This window comes from Lathyrus oleraceus, chromosome 6, assembly GCF_024323335.1.
Source record: "Lathyrus oleraceus cultivar Zhongwan6 chromosome 6, CAAS_Psat_ZW6_1.0, whole genome shotgun sequence".
Classification (NCBI taxonomy): Eukaryota; Viridiplantae; Streptophyta; class Magnoliopsida; order Fabales; family Fabaceae; genus Lathyrus; species Lathyrus oleraceus.
In genome coordinates this window covers 236,307,191-236,329,733 of record NC_066584.1, presented here as the reverse complement: position 1 = coordinate 236,329,733, position 22,543 = coordinate 236,307,191, and the positions used below count along the sequence as shown (strand labels likewise).

The 22,543-nt window shown below is 35.5% G+C and overlaps 1 protein-coding gene across 1 annotated transcript in view; it reads right to left on the bottom strand.

The window, feature by feature from the left end:
- The window catches only part of LOC127098514 (serine/threonine-protein kinase TIO), a 116,831-nt gene that overhangs the window by 75,614 nt on the left and 18,674 nt on the right, over positions 1-22,543 (bottom strand). The gene's annotated exons all lie outside the window — the stretch shown is intronic.

Genomic DNA, 22,543 nt, shown 5'->3' with positions numbered 1-22,543 from the left:
AGAATTTAAACAAGGCAAATCATTATGCAGATGGAAAAATTGATTTTATTCTCTTTTTTAGGGTTTTATGGTGATCACCAATTTCATGCGAAAAAGCAAAAAATGAAAAATAATTTGGAAAACAAACATTTAACATGCGACAATTGAATGAATATCATTGTATTAACCAATTGTGCCAACAATGTCTTCACTTCTCCCTTTGGCATGGGAGAAGGGTTTTAAACAGGAATGAACATATTACGTTGACTTATGGATAACTGTTGGAACATCCACAACGACCCAATTATTGCAAATCCCGCCAGGTATGACAAAGTTGTTGAGGTCTTCCTCTTCATCTTCTTCAATGATGGCGGCAGCTTCTTGATCTTCATCGGTGTGGATGAAACCTCCACTCTGAAACAGCCCAAGATCATTAGAAACACCGGAAGAATACCCTATACCAGCCTGAGATTTATTATCTTCCATCTTTATCATTTTCCCTAAACCAACAGTTGCGTCGTGCTCAATGGCCAACTTTGCATCTTTGTAAGAGACGAATGAAGAAAGTCCTTTCCTAGAAGGCTCAGCAATAGATAAGGCTTGGAATGGAGTTCTAACCTCATCCTCAACATCGATGTAGGAAAAGGAAGATAAATGGTTGACCAAGAGATCCTTCTCTCCCCCTATCACCACCAACTTCTTGTTCTTGACGAACTTCAACTTTTGGTGTAGGGTGGATGTCACGGCACCTGCCTCGTGAATCCATGGTCTACCAAGTAAACAGCTGTACGACGGATGTATGTCCATAACTTGGAAAGTGATCTGAAAATCACTAGGTCCAATTTTGATTGGGAGGTCTAATTCACCGATCACTGTCTTACGCGATCCATCAAAAGCTTTTACTACCACTCCATTCTGCCTCATGGGAGGTCCTTGATATGAAAGTTTGGCGAGAGTGGATTTTGGAAATACATTAAGTGATGACCCTGTGTCCACCAACATATTGGACAGGGCATCGTCTTTGCAGTTCATAGAGATATGTAGGGCCAAATTATGGTCTTTTCCCTCCTTGGGAAGATCATCATCGCAGAAGCTCAAATGGTTGCAGACATTTATATTTGCAACAATGCTATAAAACTGTTCAATTGTGACATCGTGATCCACATATGCCACGTCCAACACCCTTTGCAACGCTTCACGGTGTGGCTCTGAATTCATCAATAAAGACAGGACAAATATCTTTGATGGAGTTTGAAGCAACTGCTCCACAATGTTGTACTCGCTCCTCTTGATGAGCCTCAGCATCTCATCACATCCTCTCTCAATATGCCAGATTGGCCAACTAGGACAAGAGCTGTATCGGCTTTGACAATAATAGGGTAAACACCCTTCACAACAGGAATAGAATGATTTGAAGAAGAGGTCCCCACGGGACTAACAACATCTCTCTTCACGACGTTTTCGTGGGATTTCGGCTGAGCCAAGAAAACACGACCACTACGGGTCAATCCACTAACATCGGATATGCTTACAACAGAGGTTGAGGGCAACGACACCTCCTTCCCATCTTCCAGCATAACAACATTGTACCGGTACGAGACCGCTTTATCTGACACATACGGGACAGGGACCACTGGCTTTATCACAAGAGTTGGCACCACCTTCCTTTTGCTACCATCATACTTGATGACAACAGGATCAGGAATATTGAACACAAGGGTAATAACATCAACTTCATCCTCATCAAGATTTTGAAGTATCTCGATCATCCCTTGGTCTAGCATCTCTTAGATGTCCCTTATTATCTTGCGTCATCCTCTTTCATTGACAGTGCACACATGGCACCTATCGTGATCGTGCTCATAGTGACCGTGCTCACACAACAGCCTATGCATTTCTACCAGGGACTGCCTTATATCATTCACATAGAGGACCTTATACTTGCCAGGGCAACCCTGAACCATGTTAACATCCGCCTTCCTATGCTCAGGCAATGGGTTCTTCTTAACATTTGGGCATACATCCTTAAAGAATAGTATCTCACTCCTCACAAGGTCTTGCACCTTCGTCTTAAACGGAAAGCAGTTCTCCACATCATGTTCGAGCGTGCCGGGATGATACACACAATAAAGTTCAGGCTTGTACCACCATTGAGGATTGGATGGCACAACAGGAGGATCACGTGGAGTTATCAATTTCCTATCAATCAAGGAAGGGTACAATTCAGCGTAGGTCATAGGAACTGGGTCAAAAGTCACCCTCTTCCTCTCGTAAGTGCTGGTGCTGTTGTTGTTATTGTTGCCACGAGGCTGGTAAGCCTGTTGTTATTGACGAGATTGTTGTTGTGGTTGTTGACCTTCTTTGTAAGTAGGTGCTATATGAGCCACCTGGTGTTGGTTGACGACCGATCGAACTTCCTTCCTCCTCACAGAGGGTCTTCTTTTACTATGGGAATAAACAACATGAGTCTCCCCTTTCTTCTTTATGGCAAATCCTCCATATTTCTTTGCCGAAGAACTATCATCACGGGACAGACGTCCTTCACGGACTCCCTCTTCTAGCCACATCCCCATATTTACCATTTCGGTAAAGTCTGAGGGAGCACTAACAATAATGCGCTCATAATAGAAAGAGCTCAAAGTCTTTAAAAAGATATTTGTCATCTCCTTCTCCTCCAATGGTGGCACTATCTGAGCTGCCAATTCTCTCCATCTCTGGGCATACTCCTTGAATTCCTTATCTTTTTAGGACATCGCCCTCAGTTGATCTCTGCCCGGAGCCATATCCATGTTATACTTATACTGCCTTACAAAAGCCTCACCGAGGTCATTTAAAGTGCGCACAAAGCCACAGTCAAGACCCATATACCATTTCAAGGCAGCGCCAGACAGGCTGTCTTGAAAATAATGGATGAGCAGTTGATCATTGTTGGTATGCATAGACATTTTTCTAGCATACATGACCAAATGGCTGAGTGGACAGTTATTCCCCTTGTATTTTTCAAAGTCAGGGACCTTGAACTTCACCGGAATCTTTACATTTGGGACCAAACAGAGCTCAGAGGCGCTCTTCCCAAACAAGTCTTTCCCTCGAAGGGCCTTCATTTTCTTCCTCAAGTCAGAGAACTGGTCTCTCATCTCGTCTAACTTGTCATACACATCCGGGTTCTCAAAGGCCTCGGAATGGTAGATAGTCTCGTCAACACGGACTTGAGGAATGGGAGCTGGAGTAGGAACAGAATTAACCACCGGGGGTGGCACCACAGAGACCAGGCTAGATGCCGGCTGAACTTGCACTTGCGGATAATGTCCTTCAGGCATGAAATTATGGGGCATCCCCAAGGGTAACCGGAAGGCATAACATTGGCTGATCCCATAGCAGGGGCTGGTATAGAGGTAAGAGCTATCTCAGGCGCTTGATTCGACGCAGACGCTTGCACATTTACAGCTTGCTTTTGAGCCTGGAGTAGAGACTCCACCAGAGCAGATAACTGATTGACTTCTTCTTTGAGCTCTTTGTTCTCGTTCTCTAGTTGTTCGGCCATCGCTTTGACGTTTGCACGAGTGCGGTACGGATGCGTCAACTTGTCTTCAAAATGAATGAAGAGCAAAGAGTTAGACCACTGTATCAAGAGCTCGGAACCAAAACCTGCTTATGCATATGATGCATGCAATGCTCATACATATGCTTTTGTTTTTTATCAGAGGAACTTTATAAGGATCTATTTGCAAATGTTTTGAAAATGTGGAATACTCATAGCAATAATATTTGGAAACTTTTTACACCAAAGAAGTAGTACAGTCTCGGTAACCAAATACAATACAAGAGAAAAGGAGAATAAACATCCTATGGAACCATAGAAGCAGTCTTCTAAATCCTTCGAGATTGGAAGATAAGTCACATGAAGCTTCTTCACCTCTCTCTCATAAGTTGCTTCCATGTCGGCCTTCTCCTTGGCGAGCTGATCATATCTCTTCTTCCAAAACCTAGACGAGTGAGGTAGGAGAGAAGTAACCACATCATCGGGCTCATCAATAACCTGATGCTCTAGAAACTCGATCGTTGCATCCTTATCCTTGAGCTGCTGAAGAAGCTCCTCACGCTCACGAACCCAAGCACGCGAATAGTCTTCGTCTCTTAACTCCTATACTCCTTGATTAGGGAGGGTTGAATGCCCAACCATAACCATATGGGTAGATCTTGGATACTCATACGACATGCGGTACTCGAGGGCTCTCTTCCTTACCCAAGAGGTGTAAGGCTCCAAAGCAACACAGTTCTTTGGACCAAGCTCATTCCTCCATTTCCTATGAACCTTGCGCCAGACGCGGACCATCCTATCCTTTAGGTTTTGGGGATCTTTACCCTCTTGAAATAATAAGCATTCCAACAAAATGTTGTTAGGTTTATCCTTTAAGGGGAACCCAAGCTGACGGCGAGCCAAAGCAGGGTTGTAGTTAATTCCACCATATGTACCAAGAAGAGGTACATTGGAGAACTCACCACAAGAATCAATAATCTTAATGCCATCATAAACACAATTATACCAAGTGATATCACCATTAGTGAGAGACATAAGTCTCGTGGACCACCGTAGACATCCCTTGTTCTCCTTGAAGGCAAGCGTCTGAGGCAAGTGCGAAATAAACCACTTGTATAGCAGAGACAGACAACATACAATGGAACCACCACCCTTTGCATTCCTCATATGCAAATAAAAATAAGTGTCACCCAACAGAGTCGGAACAGGATTAAGAGAAGAGAAAATCCTAATAGCGTTCACATCCACGAAGTTGTCGATGTTGGGAAATAACACTAGCCCATAGATGAGGAGTACAAATATGGCTTCAAAAGCTTCCTTACTCATGGCCTTCCCAAACAAGGTAGCTTTGGCAATCATAAAATCAGACGGGAGACCTTGAATTCCACCCTTGGTAGTCATATTGGTAACAATGTCAGATACCTCCACGTGAATCATGTCAGCAATCTCTTGAGAAGACGAAATCTTCTCCAAACCACTGAACGATAATTGGTCAAGAATAGGTATGCCCATATGATAAGCGTACTCCTCTAATGTAGGCAAAAGCTGGAAATTTGGAAAAGTGAAGCACCGATACAGAGGATCGTAGAACTGCACCAACACACTCATCATACCCTCATCCACCTTGGTAGAGAGAATAGCTAGAAGCTTCCCGTGGCGAGCTTTGAACTCCAAGGGCTCTAATACATAAGATGTCAGACGCCTTAACTCTCTCAAGTAGGGTTTTCTGAAACTCTACTTCTTCGTATTCCTTCTTTGCTTATCCATGTCTGAAAATTTGCAAATAGACCTTTTAAGTTCCTTGCAACAATCTTATTGTCGATGACATGAATGCGGATGAATGCATGGACGCATGGATGCAATAAACACACTCAAGGATCAAGCAAGTCACACCATACAAAGGTTACGGGATGGCTCAAGTCATCGTCAATATCAATCATCCATTTTGGTGGATTATGGTTTACACCTTATCAACATCCAAGTTCCATTGATATTGAGGATATACGAGAACGGATCAACCGCGAATCACGGGTTTGTTGTGAGTCACGAGCATGGAGTCTCGGTTAAGAACCACCCAACGGGAGTGTACTATGGTTAAACCTGATAATCACGTTCTAAAAGGTTCCCATAGTCATCATTCCATCTTTCAGATATTACCGGATAAAACGACTACTCGTCCTCCAAAAATATTCTCAAGAGAGACTCTTATGAGTGTAGTATCACATAACAATCGCATCAAGTCTTACACTTGAACGACCTTCGCGCTACGTCCTAAAATAGGCCAAGATGGGCTAGGTATCTAAGGTCCTTGGTTTCTAGGGTTTATATTGGAAAGAGTAATGCCTAACCACGACTACTCGTGTGACATTAGTGATCCCAATAAAACCTCCACCAAGTGAATGGACTTGCAAGTTAACTTGTTAAGGAATAACTCCACACAAGTCAACAAGACTATGCCATTCTCCTATCATAAGTGCACTCGAGTTCGGGTATAAAACTCATCTCACAAGAAACCACCAAGCATACAAGCAATTAATATGTCAAGCAATTCATACATTACAAACAATACATTCGTCCCAAATTTGCACAAAAATATGCCACAAATAAATATAAACATACAACGCATACAAGCAAAAAAAGTAGGCTAAACCCACGGGGCTTTTGTGTCCCCAGCAGAGTCGCCACTTTTCTGTAGCGGAGTTTTTATTACCTTTAGGTTTATTAATTAAACTAAAAGTCAACATACAATTCGAGTCGCCACCGCACTTTTATTTGTCCAAAGGAAAGGCTAAAAAGCGAACAAAAGCCAAGTAAGAAGTTTTTCAAATCAAAAACTAATAAAAATGTCAGAGATCTAGGTAAGGGGGTTGGTTATGAAATGGGAAGGTTTTACGCATCCAAAACATCCTTAGTACTCTAAGGGAACCTCTTTTTGCAAATATGTGTTGTAGGTTGATATTTGTGAAAAGATTTGTGCAAAAGATTAGAGGGATGAGAAGAGAATAGGTTATATTTACAATTTTTGTTGTTTGAATGGATGAACCCATTGCCTACGTACCATCACAAAGGACGACCAAAACCTCGTAGTTCATGGTAAAAATTTCAAAAAAGATTGGTGAATTAATTTTAATCAAAAGAGGTATTTTGTTATCAAAGGGAGAAAACTCAACCTAAACCAACAATCCACCATGTGAGGAAGGCTTCAACATGCTAGTGAGGGGTTATCCCTATAATAAGCATGGAAGGCTTATAATCCAACACTAAGGATGAGGTGAGATTTACATCAACCACTACGATAACTCAAACCTATGACTAATGTTTTTGAAAAGATTTTAACAAGTGGCCATTGGAACCACAAAACAACCTGAAATGGGTTATATTAACAAGTTAAGTTTATTTACAAAATGAGGTCAAAGTTGGATTAAAGTTTATTTACAATGAGTATTTATGAAAATGGTTTTTAAAAGTCAAAGGCCTAAGGCCTAGGTTTCTAATTTGAAATAAAGTCAAAGTTTTGAAAATGATTTTTGGCTTGGTTAGAGTGGGGAGAAGAAAGAAAGGTTATTCCTAAAGCATACAAAGATAGAAGGGGAAAGATAACCCTTGGAGTTCCTTTTCTTGGAGTCATAGAGATGACTCAAGATGCTCCTTTCCTTTGGATTTAGCACACAAAACAAGCACTCGACAATTTGAATTTAAACTCCTAGGATCTCCATTTGGCTTGTCTCCTAACTTGGCTACTCATGACAATGGTCCTCTTTTCACAATCTTAAGATGAGGTTCCTATCACACAAAAGCACACATCAAAAAGCTCATAACACAATAAAGGGAATGGATAAAGAATAAGTTTCAAGATAAGTCCTTTGAGGTCAACTTTGAATTTTTAGCATTCTAAAGGCAAGAGGCCTAGTTGCTCTTCAACATATTTTGCATTCTAAAGGCATGAGGCCTAGTTACTCTTGAACTCCTTTAAGCATGGGTGAATCTTAATTCTAAGTCCTTTCTCATTTTGCATTTTTGTTCACATCAAAACAAACACAAAACAACACAAAATAACAATATATTTATATACAATAATGGGCTCAAATGAGCAAAAGAAAAATGACATAAACATAAAATACGTGCTCAAGTGAGCAAAATTAAAATCAAGATGAATAATGAGCAAGAAATAAATGACATTAAAAGTAAATGACAAGAATTTAAAAGCTCAAATTAAAGTTAGTAGTTAGTAGAGTTATATTAGCTTGTCATAAGACAATGTAGCGCTATGTTAAGCAATCGTAAGTGGACTAATATAGTAGTCACACCTATCTGACTAGTAATCCAAGCTCCATAAACTTGCCATGCCAAACAAAAGGGGAAGGACCTTGTATTGACTTTTGGTTACTTGCTTGACCAAGAAGCAACCTATCTTTGACACAAAATAACTCACTTGATCATGGATCAAGTTGAGTTTGGTTTGGATCAAAGAAGATTAAAATCCTATTTGTCAAGACCAACCTCAAGACTTTAACTCATTGGCCATTGAGGGAAAGAAAGGGATGAAGATGAAAGATCCCAATTGATCAAGGGATAACTCATCCTTGATCAAATTCATTCATCTTTCTAGGTGATGATCCTTAAGGATTCTTAAACCACAAGATCCAATGAATTTGATCAAAGTTGAACCAATTCAACCTTAATCAACACCAAACAGAAGAGGAATGAATATAACAAGTCAAGAAGTCAATGATATTTTTTTGGTATTTTTTGAATTAAAAGAAAATAAAAATAAAAAACAAACAAACAAGGTTGAACCTCTAATTCTATTCAAAACAACTTCGATGAGTCCAATTAAATTCTCATAGGTTCAACATAGTCAAACAAACTTTGACTAATTTTCTCACAAATTTTTAAAGTCATAAAGTAATTAAAATCAATTAAAAACAACAAAAAATAGCATAATATGAATTAAAATCTCAAATAATCTCAAAGTAAACAAGAAACTGTTGAGACTATTTTTCATTGACTTATCATGATCCATAGATGCTATGAAAATATTTTTGTATTTTTTAAAAGTCAGAAAGTATTTTAAAATGAATTAAAATCATTAAAAATCAAATAATTCATGAAAAATACCAAATGAAGTCACAAAAATAATTAAAAATCATAATATGAAACTAGATTTTTCAAGAAAAATTTCAAAGTTGGTCTCATATTTTTCTGACTTCATATGAATTTTTAATGAATTTTTGAAAATAGAATGAATTAAAGGAAAATAAAAAGAAAAATGAAATAAGCGAAAAATGTTGAGCCACTAGATCTAATTCATTAATTGACGTGGTAGTGGTGCACGGCTTGGATCTGAGGACACACAATACACTCAAGTCAACAACGCCACATGATGAATTAAAACAAGTAATTAAAACGGACGTGTGAGATTAGATCGTGAGAGAGAGATCCAAAGGTTCTGGTAAACACACGTGGTGGTGGTGGTGGAAACCACCGTCTTCTCCGGCCAACCAACAGATTCCGGCCAGATTTGCAGAAAAATAAATCTTAACAAAAATGAAAAACGAGGACATGGAAATGAAGCTCGTGCGATGTAGATCATCACTATACCATTGGATTTCTTTCATTCTTCCTATATTGAGAGAAAGATGAAGGAGAAAATCATGGTGTCCACATGGATTATTCATGAAACGGCAAATTAAATGCACCAATAGCTTACCTCAAGTATGAGCACTTCAGAGAACCACCAAAACACAAGAAAACTACATTGAATTAAGAGTTTTAGATCCAAACAGTTTGAGTTGATACCTTCAAAATGATGAGTTTTTGGCCATGAATTCTTCAAGCTCTTTGCTCCTCTTTGATCTCTGAATGTAGGGAAGATGATTGGCTAAGGAATCTGGCTTTCAAATTCAACTAATGTTGCTGAATTTCAAGCTCGAAAATGTGAAGAATAGTGAATGATTCCTTTGGTGAGGGTTATGGTTTCAGTTCTGCAGCATAAGAGATCTCCAAAAGGTTATCAAATGAAGCCCATGAGGCTCTTATTTATAGTTGAATGTATCTGAATTCACACTTTGCTCATGTGCATGGGATTTGAAAATTTGAGTGCATGGGCCTTTGTGGACGTATGAGAGGCCCATGAATGGCTGAAGAAGCTTGATAAGATCATAAGGAAGGCGTGTGGTCGTGCACTTGGAATGAAAGAAGCTTGCATTTCAAGTTATAACATAAAATATCAAAAATGCACATAAATGAAAAGAAATTTGAATCTCCCAAATGGTAGATCCAAGTGACTATTATGAGTAATGGTTGGAAAGCTTTTGAAATAAGTAAAAAAAGTCATGTTGGACAAAAAATCATTTGACATGTGCAAATTGATCAAAACTGGTTTGGAAAGTTCAAGTATAAAACATGTTCAAATCATTTTGAAAAAGTTCACCAAAAGTAAGCTTGATCAAACCCCTTTGTACTTATAATATAAGCTTCAAATGAAAACATCTCCAACATTAAAGTTGTATATACTTTCAAGTTAGTCAATTTAGACTCAAAGTTTGCATCATTTGGATTTTTTATGACAAAGTTATGAACATTTGAAGTTGGGTACTTTTTCAAATTCAATGAATTAGGTCCAAGATGACCTATAATGTATTGCAATATCACATGTATTTCCTTTAGTATTATGAAATTTTATCCAACATAACATTTTAAATAGACATCTCAATATTTCCAATGCCTTTGGTCCCACCTCAAAATCACAAAAATTGAGAAAGTCATGCCCTTGGCAAGTTGACCCAAAATTAGGGTTTCAGTAAAAATGACCTATAATGTTTTGAAATGAATGATGACCTTACAAGCTTCAAATGGTCTTTTTATGAACATTAAAGTTGTTCATATGGTCCGTAGGGACATATTTTCTTTTGAGGTCATCTTCATTTGACAAACACATCAAGAATTATAGCTCGTTGAACCTCAGCTTAGTCAGATGACTTGACCGGTCAACTTTTCAAAGTCAAACTTCCAATCTTGATGAATAAATGATTGAGGGGCCTCAAATAAGCTCATATATGCATAAAATGATAAATTAAAGAACTTCCCTTGATTAAATTTGATCAGAGGTTGAGATTGCTTCATGGGCAAGGCACATTCAAAGCATTGTGAAATTAGGGTTTCCTTGGGAAACAATCTTCAAGCCCATTGGGTTATCTTGATCAATTTGGAAAATTGAGATGCTTGGGAGACATATATGATGATTAGGAACTTTGTGGACCATTGTCATGCTTTTTCTCTTCTTCATCTAGCCATTGCATTGGGCTTAGGAGCCTCCTAGGAGCATTGTGGAGCACATGATCACTTGAGCTTCAAAATAAAAAGAGTTAGTGACATATTTTTGTGATTTTGGTTAGTAATCAAATAAGAAATGCAATAACATATAATACAAACATGCTCGGTGATCTCAAATCACTCACACAAGTCCCAACCCTTGGGTTAAGGAGACAAACATGTTATGATCCTTGAGGCAATGCACTTGTGCAATAACATGATGTCATGAGGGATCTTAGGGTCAAAATTAGGGTCTTACACACGCAAATTCACTCTTCATCTCCGTCGCCACACGACTTCACTATTCATCAACATCGTCACTATCCTTCACTCTTCGTCATCCAACATCAGCACGATCCTCAACGATGCAACAACACAAACTTCGCACAAGGACGCTCACGAAGAAGATCCGAACGCCGACGATGAGATTTCATTTTGTGATTGGATTTTCCCTCTTCTCGTTATGGACATGAAGAATGATGGGTTGTTTGAACCTGATTTTTCTTTGTTTGGTGAGGGAAAACTTAGGCCTTCGGCCCAAGCAAGTACAAAGGAACTGTTCCCAACAGTCACACCTCCTTTCATTATTCACACACCCCTGCCCCATTAATCTATTAGTTTTGCCATTAATCTTTGTTAATCCTTTTTATTTATTATAATCTTAGTTGATTTTTAGTTTATCAAGCTTCTGACTTTTTTTTACCATGTTAGAATTGGGTAAATTTTCTTGATTTTAGATTTTAGATTTAGCATAATTTAAGTTTAATCCATAATTAGGTTGGATTAAGAATTTAGTTAGAAATTAGGTTTAATCAATTTTTTTTCTTTTGATTAGATTTAGTTGTCTTAATTTTCAATAATTAGTTCATGATTAATTAACCATGCCATGATTAGGATTTTAATCATAAGGTCTTGATATTTCTTTTTTTGTGGATTTTATTTGGATTAATATGCTTAATGGTTGATTTTACCATGATTTGTTCTTTAGTTAATTTTCCATCCCGTTCCGTATATCACATTATGATTGTCATGATCATATTCATTAAATGAAGTTGTGATTTAGATTTTAACTTCCCATTTCTTTTGATTGATCTTAATCCATTTTGTTCACTTTATTCATTATTTGGATAACATGCTTAAGTGTAGATTTTTTCCATGATTCGTTTTTTAGGTTAATTTTGCTATACTTGGATTATAATTGACCATTAGATTTGTGAATTGACTATTTTTCCCTTAGGTTTAGAAATAGCTTGATTTTGCATGCTCCTCTAGTTTTAGGACTTGTAGCAATTTTCTAATTGATTATTTAACCCTTTAGGTTGTTACATATTCATTTTCAAATGTTATTTCCCACTTGATTCAGTTGATCAAAGTACGTTTTGATCAACTAAATCCTTTAATTGTGCTTAATTCCCCAAGCCTATTCAACGGATCAAAGATCCTTGATCACTTGATAAGACAAGTCCTTGTGTTCAACTTGTATTGGATACTGGATCTCAAGACTTCAATCAAGATTCAAATACTAAGAGTTCATGCAATTCAAATCAGTACAAGACAGGACTACTAATCAAGCACTACAAAGGTCAAATTCAATGTTTGTCGATCATGAGCCAAATTATGTGCCATGAGTCTTAAGCAATAGAGAAGGAATGAGAGTGGAGAATTCATATCATCATTCTGAATATCTTTGGGCACGGGACGAATGACCCAGTTGCTCATCATATTCACCTCTATTCATAGACTTTAGCACAATTTGATTCAAGTTGATTGTCAAGTCTCTTCTTTCTTCAAAGACAACCCTTCATCACGGAAAGCTGTAAGGAAATTCAACTTTAATGCTCATCAGTTATGATGCAAATTGCACGTCATGAGCCTTAAGTAATAGAGAAGGAGTGAGAGTGGAGGATTCCTATCCTCATTTTGAATATCTTTGGGTACGGGACGAATGACCCAGTTGTTCATTGTATTTTCTTATATTCATAGACTTTAGTGCAATTTAAATTAGATAATTGATAAGTCTTTCTACACATACATGGAATGCCGACTGAAGATCAGAATTCCGACCTTCCCATTTTTTTCTTCTTTTCCTTTTGTTCTCTATCAGTAAAACCAAAACCATTTTGATAATAAACTCAAAAAAACAATTAACAATACGATTAGGATGGTATGTTATGAGCCTTAAACAATGGAGAATGGGTTGGAGTGGAGAATTTTTATCCTCATTTTGAATATCTTTGGGTATGGGACGAATGACCCAATTGCTCACTGTATTCACCTCCATTCATAGACTTTAGTATGATTTAAATCATGACTCTTTTTTCAGAATAAAAGCAAATTCACCTCATCAAACTCAGTTTTGCCTTTGGGCTTCATTTTCAGTTTAAAATCTTTTCAGAAAGGATGTGTTACTTCCATTCTACCGTGAACGACGCTAAGTCTCCATGTGCGAGCAAACAATGTTTAACTACTAGAGTGCGATTCGAGTTCATCCCTTCTACCACAAGCATATAGACGCTTAAGACTCTCATGCTCGAGCATACAAGCAAGTTGATAGTAGAACACGAACATTAATATTGTTCATTAAAAATAACTAATGCATCCGTCCTAGTTCCACGAACTAAGGAGCTCTGATTTGCTCTTTGCACAAATGAGGATATGTAGGCACGAGGGATCAAATCCTTGACGAGCACAATTATCTATTTCTTTATTTTTTCACATTTATTTATCACCTTTTTTCACATCTATTTGTTAACCCTCGTTCCCATTTCGTGAGTAATCTTCAGATAATAACATATATTCTTGCAAAGAACATTGAAAACGGTTTCCATGGAGTACCATGGATGTTATGAGTGTTACTACCTTCCCCTTGCATACCCGACTTCCTTACCCATTTCTCTTTCCCCCGGGTTTTATCGATGCTTTCCCTTTCCTTCAGGAATAAATAAAGTTTGATGGCGACTCTGTTGTGTCTTTGAGCATGCGATGCGCTCAGATATTATTCATGTAGCTTCATTAGTCATTACAAAATGGCACAAAAAGTGTGCATAAGTCATTACAAAATGGCACAAGGCATTACAAAAGGACACAATAAAAGGACATAAGTCATTACATAAGAACATAAGTGATTATAAAAGGACATATTAAAAGGACATAAAACTACTTCTTTGATTTCTTCTTTGGAGATTTCTATGTTATCTTCTTTGAATTTTGAGATCCATTGCCTTATTGTGTCAGAATACCTCTTTCATCTTCTGTCAAATACATTGGCTGGTTAGGGTTTGAACTAGGCCATATGATTGGCTTTTGAAACCATTTCAGCTTAATTCTCTCACTTGACCTCTTTCTCATTGCTTTGCCTTCTTGTTTAAATTTAACTTTGCCTTTCTTTTTGGCACTGGTTGTGTTGATGTCACTTTCTGTCTGCATAGCTAGATTTGTTGTGTTTATGTCCGTTTCAGTTTTTGTTCCTTCTTTGCTGCCACTTTAGTTTATATTATCTGCATCAGCCTTGACCTTTTTCTACAACAATCCAAATGACAGACAATATCAGATTCATCTGTTGACAGAGAAACCAAATAACATGATTGAACAAACAAATAACATACCTTTATTTTCAAGGCATTTGGATCTTGTTTTTTGCTATTGCATGGCTGAACATTGTGTCCAGACTTATCACATTTTGTACACCTATAAGATACACCGGGAAATCTTCTTCTAGTAATATCCTCACCACACTCCCTAATTCTTAATTTTCTTGGTCTTCTAGGACCTTTTTTGTACAAAGGAGGTATAAGCTCTTCACTTTGAACTTCAGATCACATTTTCTGTCCATTTATGAGACTCACAGCAAAACCATAACAAAGGGCATATTTTCCCTAGAATAACACTCATCAACAAACAATTCTGGATTTTATTGTCGATAACCTAAAGCTGCAATATCATGCCTACAAGGAATGCCAACCAACTCCTAGAAATTACATGTACAAGACCTATTGGCAATGTCAACTATGAATTCCTGTGTGTTATAAGAATGAGTAATCTGAAATTTTTTATCCATAGCCCAAGTTGGCATCCAATGACCACTTATAGCCCCCTCATTATCTAATATCTTCCTAGGAATTGGCATAACATTGTGGGGCCACTTATCAAATTTGATGGTGGAATTAGAGCACCTATTCATTAAGTACTTTCTAATCCACTCACACATGGTTAGTATATGTTTATTCCTAGCTACTAAAATTGTCGCATTAAAAGACTCAGCAATATTTTTCATCAGTACATCACATTTAGGATAAAAACTAAATGCATGCTTGCACCAATAATTTGGAGGTACTCCCATTAGCCATGTCCAAGCCTTGAGATCTACTTGCTTCAGCTCATTCAGTTTTTGCATCCATCCTTGATAGTAAATTGTCTTAGTAGCTCCCATCATGAGATCTCTTATTAATGATCCACCTCCAAACTTTTTCTTGAAATTTGCATGCAAGTGTCTTAACACAACCTATGCTCTATTCTTTCAAACCTTTCTTCAAATACTGCTACCAAACCCTGTAATAAATATGAAAATCACACACCTTTAAATACAACTAACAATAGATAATCTAAAACATAACAAAAACTACACACCTTTTGCTGATCTGAAATAAAGACATAATTATTGTCTTGTTCAACATCTTCCATTAACAACTGTAGAAACCACATCTAGTTATCTTTTGTTTCAGTTTCCTCAACACCAAAGGCCAATGGGAAGCATTGGTCATTGGGGTCCCTATCCACAACAATTAAAAGTTGGCCACCATATTTTGTCTTCAAATGACATCCATCAACCCCAACAAATGGTCTGCATCCATTTATGAATCCTTTTTTACAATCATCAAAACAAAAGTAAAAAGATCCAAACCTTGGTTGAATTGATGGGTTTGGTCTATCAACCTTGATCTTCATAGTATTTTCGACATTTATCCTTTGCAACTCAAAAACATATCTCCATAAATTTGCATATTGCTTGTTTGTATCTCCTTCAATTATCTTCTTTGCTATCAACTTTGCCTTCCATACCCTAGCCACAGTAATTCCCACAGAGTAATTATGTCTTTGTCTTGAATAATATCACAAATCCTTTCTATCTCAGATGTTTGCATTTTCTTCACAACTACCTTGGCCATCTACCTTGAGTTTGTAGATCTATTATCCAAGACCCTAGCACATGTGTGGTTGTCTATTATTGTATTTATATCATAAGTGTGCTTATGGACTACTTTATAGCATAGCATTAGAAAACCACGTTTAGCCTTGCATCCTACCCTTACCCTGTAACTCTCATTTTTCACAAAAGTAATTTCCCTACCATTTAATACTAATCACTCACAAATTGCCTCTCTAAAGTCATCTAGATAATTGAATTGCATACGTGGCCCATTATCAAACTTAGGCCCATTATCGTCATCAGAAACATATGGATCAGAGTTGTCTAGCTCATCACTAACATATTCGTCATTTTCCCATTTCTTCTTTTTGGATCCAGTTAACATTCCAACACCTATGGTACCCTCATTAATGGATAGATAAACATTAAATCCATCTGCAATAGTAGTGGTTTTTTCATCCTCACTATCACTAAACCCTTCAACTCCCTCATCATCACATCCATTTAACTTTACCATCTCATTCACACACCTATGACTCTTTACTGTAACTTTTATACCAGTGACATCATGTTCCACAAACATTTCCCCATCTACTTGGGTCACACAAGCGTATGTAGCAAAATCGTAAGCATCATCATTATTCCTAGTATGGAATTTTTTTTCATCTATGTCAAGAATTTTGGTGCATATTTTGTACGCCCTTTCCATGTAACCCCACCCATTCACCAACTTATGAATGTTAACCATTTACCACATATCAATAAGTTGCCCAAACACTATGGTCGAAACATCACCCATGTATATCGTATCACCGTCATTCACCCTTATAAATTCCCATCTATAGTAAAATACAACATTAAACACTTGCATGTTCTGAAATTACAGATAACATAAACTTTAAACCAAAGTACAGTGCGAAATTAGTTAAGAGCGACGTTTAAACGAAACTTCCAAACAAACCCGTGACATTTGCGATTCGTCTGCGTCTTCTTCAGGATGGAGACCGTCCTTCGCTTTGCTCCACCGTGACTGCACTGTAACTTCGTCTTCTCCGATTTCTATTTTGGATAAAATGAACAATTGTGAGCCCAAGGTTTTCACAGGGGGTAAATAAGAAACTGATTAAATTGTAAGTTCTTTTTTCTTTTAAATAAAATACTAAATACTATATATATATATATATATATATATATTATATATATATATATATATATAATCAAGAATATATAGAAATAGCAGAATGACAAGCAACAATCTACATCGTAACCTCTTTTGGATGGAAAAATCAATCATCTTAAAAACTACATTTATTGTCCTAGACGACACAACATTGTTATACACGAGCCTTTGCACTCTCTGTAAAAGATACATTGGTAGGGGGTAACATATATTACATCTTTTTAAAATGAACAATTGATCATATATATATATATATATATATATATATATATATTATATATATATATATATATATATATATATATATATATATATATATATATATATATATATATATAAATCAAGATTATATAGAAATAGCAGAATGACATGCAACAATCTACATCGTGACCCTTTTTGGATGAAAAAATCAATCATCTTAAAAACTACATTTATTGTCCTAGACGACACAACATTGTTATACAAGAGCCTTTGCACTCTCTGTAAAAGATACATTGGTAGGGGTAACATATATTACATCTTTTTAAAATGAACAATTGATCATATATATAATATATATATATATATATATATATATATATATATATATATATATGTACATATATATATGTACATATATATATATATATATATATATATATATATATATGTATATATGTATATATATATATATATATATATATATGTATATATATATATATATATATATATATATATATATATATATATATATATATATATATATATATATATATATTATATATATATATATATATATATATATATATATATATATATATATATATGTATATATATATACATATATATACATATATATACATATATATATATATATATATATATATATATATATATATATATATATATATATATACATGTATAACCAAAAGTGTCAAAGGCAAATGGTATGAAAGCATGTTAATTGTCGAAACACGTTTTCTCATGTTTGACCACTTTACATGAAGCAAATTTGAGAGCTGTTTGTCCCACAGTAAAACCTTGAGTCCTCAGTCCACTAGTAGGGAAACCCGAGTTAAGTCTACACGAGCATGTTTCCCTCATACCCACCCATAAACTAGAACATTTATTGGCATAAGAGTCGATCTCCCCTCCTGTGGATTAGTCAAGGTATTCACAAGCGTCTTTTTCTTCACAGATATCCATGCACGCCTGAAAATATCAAATATGACATCACTAACAAAGTCATGTCGGTATTTGAATCCTAGAAACTTCTTGTAATGAATAGTTTGTTTCTCAAATGTATCCAAACACGTCTTGCGGAAAATAGGAGAAACCTCATCAATAGGAAATAAGAGATTTATAAGTCTGTATTTAAGGATGGTACGTCAATAGGGATAGTAAGGAGAAAATCTTGAGCATGTGTTACTTGCAAACCACCAAAAATTGCTTTTTATCTTGAGCATGTACTGAACACTTTTACTAAAAAAAAGGCACTTTCCAAAACATGTTATGCTTTAGGAAGGATGATATCCTTCCTAGTAAAACCGTTAAGGTCAAAATCTGGAATCACGACACTAAGACCATCCAAATCTCTCTCAAAATCAATGTTCATACCATATATCTCACTGTCTCTCAATATATGATCATGTAACATCCAAGATCGAGCCCGAAAAGCCATAAAAGTGTATGAAACAACCTCTACTGCATAGTACAAACTCAATATTCCAACTCTAATAGGTAAAGAAGCCACCATTCATTGTGGGAAATTTTTGTTGGTTTGAAAGATGGTTACTTTGATATTTTGTCACCCGTCAATGGTCGTTGGAGACAAAACTATATTGAAGATGCAAAAGCATGAGAATTAGCATATGCAGGATGAATTAGACACTAGAAAGAGGAAGTTAGGAAATCATCATAAGTAGTGTTGCAATCTTGTATGTAAAACATCTTTTGTGGTAAATATGTATCTATTATATGTGATGACTTTTTAATCGAATAATTTATGCAGGCCGTAACACCCAAAAAATCGAGATTTTATGTTTTTGAGAATTTTGAGAGTATATTGAAAATTTGGCATAATTTAAAATTTCCGGTATATTGAAAATTCAAAATTTATGGTATACCGGAAATTCAAAAATTCCGGAACTTTGAACCATTTTAAGCAAAAGTTATGATTTTCAGTATAACTCTTTTGAAATTTTCGGTACATACCTTTCGGAAATTTAAAATTTCCAGTATCCGTCTTACAACAGCGGTAAAAACATGTAAAATCACAAAATTCTTAGTATCCACTTAAAATTTCCGATACGAAATTGAAAATTTAAAGTTTTCTAAATTTTTACTCTAAATGGAGAGCTGTCAAATTTAATTAGGAGGTATCAAATTAAATGCTCATGGTTTAGTTCCATTACAACTATTAATATTGTGAAGATAAATAGTCTCTAAGAGCTCAAAAGCAAAAATAAGAATTGATTATATAACCATTGATAGATAGATGCTAAAATAAATAAATAAGAAAGACACAAACATTTTAATATCCATATGCAGAGCAATAGAAAAAAATAACACATTTGAATTCACATGTGAGTTATTGGAGTCAAAATAGCATAATCAATTACCAATAACTATGAAATCGCATGTATGAAAAATGCCAAATCATCACAAGCCAAACCACTCAAAACATAAGTGTGCTTTTTTCTCCAGATCCCCCGTGGTTTTTCATCGTAATATGATTCAACTTGTCCTTTGGAATTTGCAGAAATGCTTTCCCTTTGATGTGTGATTTCCAAACCATGTAAAACACAAAAGTAACAAAACTATAGTTGATTCTCAACACTAAGATGAACATGAAAGAGAAACATAGCAACAGTTAAGTAGAACAAAATATTTTTATCGCGTTAATTAGATAGCTGTGAAGAGAAATTAGATACAGAGACGCGATTTCGAACCTATAACATCGCATTTATTCATCTTTAAAAGATAAATTTCAGTTAATAAACTGCTTGACACAACAAAAATATAACAAAATATCCCTTACGAAGGACACAATATTGACAAGAAAAACATCATATATCGTAACAAAGTTGATAAATTTACAATCGACATCAAACAGATGCCAAAAAAGTTCAAATTATACAATAATTATATCCAATTTTTTGGTGTGTTGGGGCTGAAAGTGTTGGTTAAATTAAAAAAAAACATAAGAGCATGAAAATACGTCTTTCTTAAAGAAACATCCGCCAATATTTATAAATATAATACATCCACTAGTTCTCTAGTACTGAGAGATTATTTTTCAACAATGACATCTTGTCTTATTACGCATTTTACAAATCAATCTCATGCCATGAGAGATTATTTTTCAACAATGACATCTTGTCTTATTACGCGTTTTACAAATCAATCTCATTCCATACTTGTCTTCATCGCGTTCTCTCGAGTCTTCAGTGTCATTATTTCATCACCTTTTTGTGTTCTTACCCAAACATTGTTTCACATTTCAAAAGTACACAAACAATTATATTTGCTAGATATTTTAAATTTTGTCACTATAGTCCACAAACCACATAGTTTTATATCATTTGTATGTTTATTAGTCCACCCTTTTGTTTGTTGATATTCTTATTTCATCACCTATGTTAAATCCATGTTCCTAATATTGATATATCATACACCGATAAGCCAAATCCAAATCTAAAGAACATGTTTCTTCCCTACCTAGTAACTCCACTCACCTTATATAGACATACGTGTATTTATAGGGGCTACTTTAACATCCTAAATCCCAAAACAATTAAGAATTATACGACAACAATTTGTCACCAACGATAAATTTCTAAAATCATTCAATGTTAATAAACATACAACTGAATATAATAACGTCATACAAGATCCGTCATCGCACAATCACCTTCACTTAGGGTATCATTGTGGCAGTATCGATCCTAATCGAATATATAAATATAAATTCAACATTTAATCTTTAAAACTCATTTAAACGAAATTTCTCCAAAAACAAAAGTTATTAAACTCAACTCATAAACACTTCAACATAAGCCAATGAACTATTAAACTTCAACAGAATAATCAAATAAAACATTCTCGACCCCGTTGTTACAAAATCAGAGCAAGACTTCTAAAACAATGAACTAAAGAAGTAACTCATTGAGCTAACTTCACTTACTGCAGCAATTACTCATGCGTATCTACACGATATCCATGTAAATGCAATATTCAAACATAGGGGATAAGAAATACATTCAAATAATAAATGACGCATAAATAATCAAAGTAGACTAAATACAATACAGTTCAAACATAATCCACATGCATGCACTTCAACATCTATGTTGATCACCTTCAGTCGCGATCATTTGACGAGATTATGATATACCCTGGATGGTTGGTCTCTGGATCGCGTCTCACTACTCCCTATCTCCCTGAGTGCGTCTTGCGGCAGTTCGACTGCACTCAAACCATTCCCAGACACCCTGTTGTATATGCTCCTCATGCCTTGACTCGTAGACAGATAAATGGCATGTTTGATGATTATGAGAGACATCTCGTACCGGAGGAGACACAAAGTATCATATCCGTAAACAATTAGAGCTACGTCGAAGGGTATATCAGATGGTTCTTCAAGGTGTCACATTCGTACATGGTGCAAGCTGTCTCAAGAGACCCACCTAGGTCAGCTCATCAAAAGATACTAAAGGAGGACTTGACACATTTAGATCATGTTGAAGATGTCTTGCCTAGATATCGTTGCATTGTGGGGATTGCACAAATAGACATTGACAAAGGTATCTTCCTTGATAGGTCTGATAAGAGGAAAGTCCCAGATGTCATCATGACAGAGGCACGCTGGGCATTGATGTATCGTAGACAGCGTCGGGGGACGGGGGGATTAATGGTCGAGGAGGTAGATGAGAGATAGTCAGACATACACAATAATATATTAGTATATAACAATAGTATTATGATATGTATTTTATTTTGACATCATTATACTTTATTGATCTCGTTGTATGGTATTTTTGACATTTATTGGTCTTATATATATATATATATATATATATATATATAATATATATTATATTATATATATATATATATATATATATATATATATATATATATATATATATATATATATAATATATAATATATATATATATTATATATATATATATATATATATATATATATATATATATATATGACATTTTTGGATTATCTGAATTTATGTACGTCTATTTTTTATTTTCGATTGTATGGTATAGTTTAAATCTGCATTTAAATACACGTAAACATAAAAAAAACATGAAATTTTTTGTTCTGATACATTACGAAGATGTATCTCCGGATTATTCACGGAGATGCATCACTGACCAAATTCATG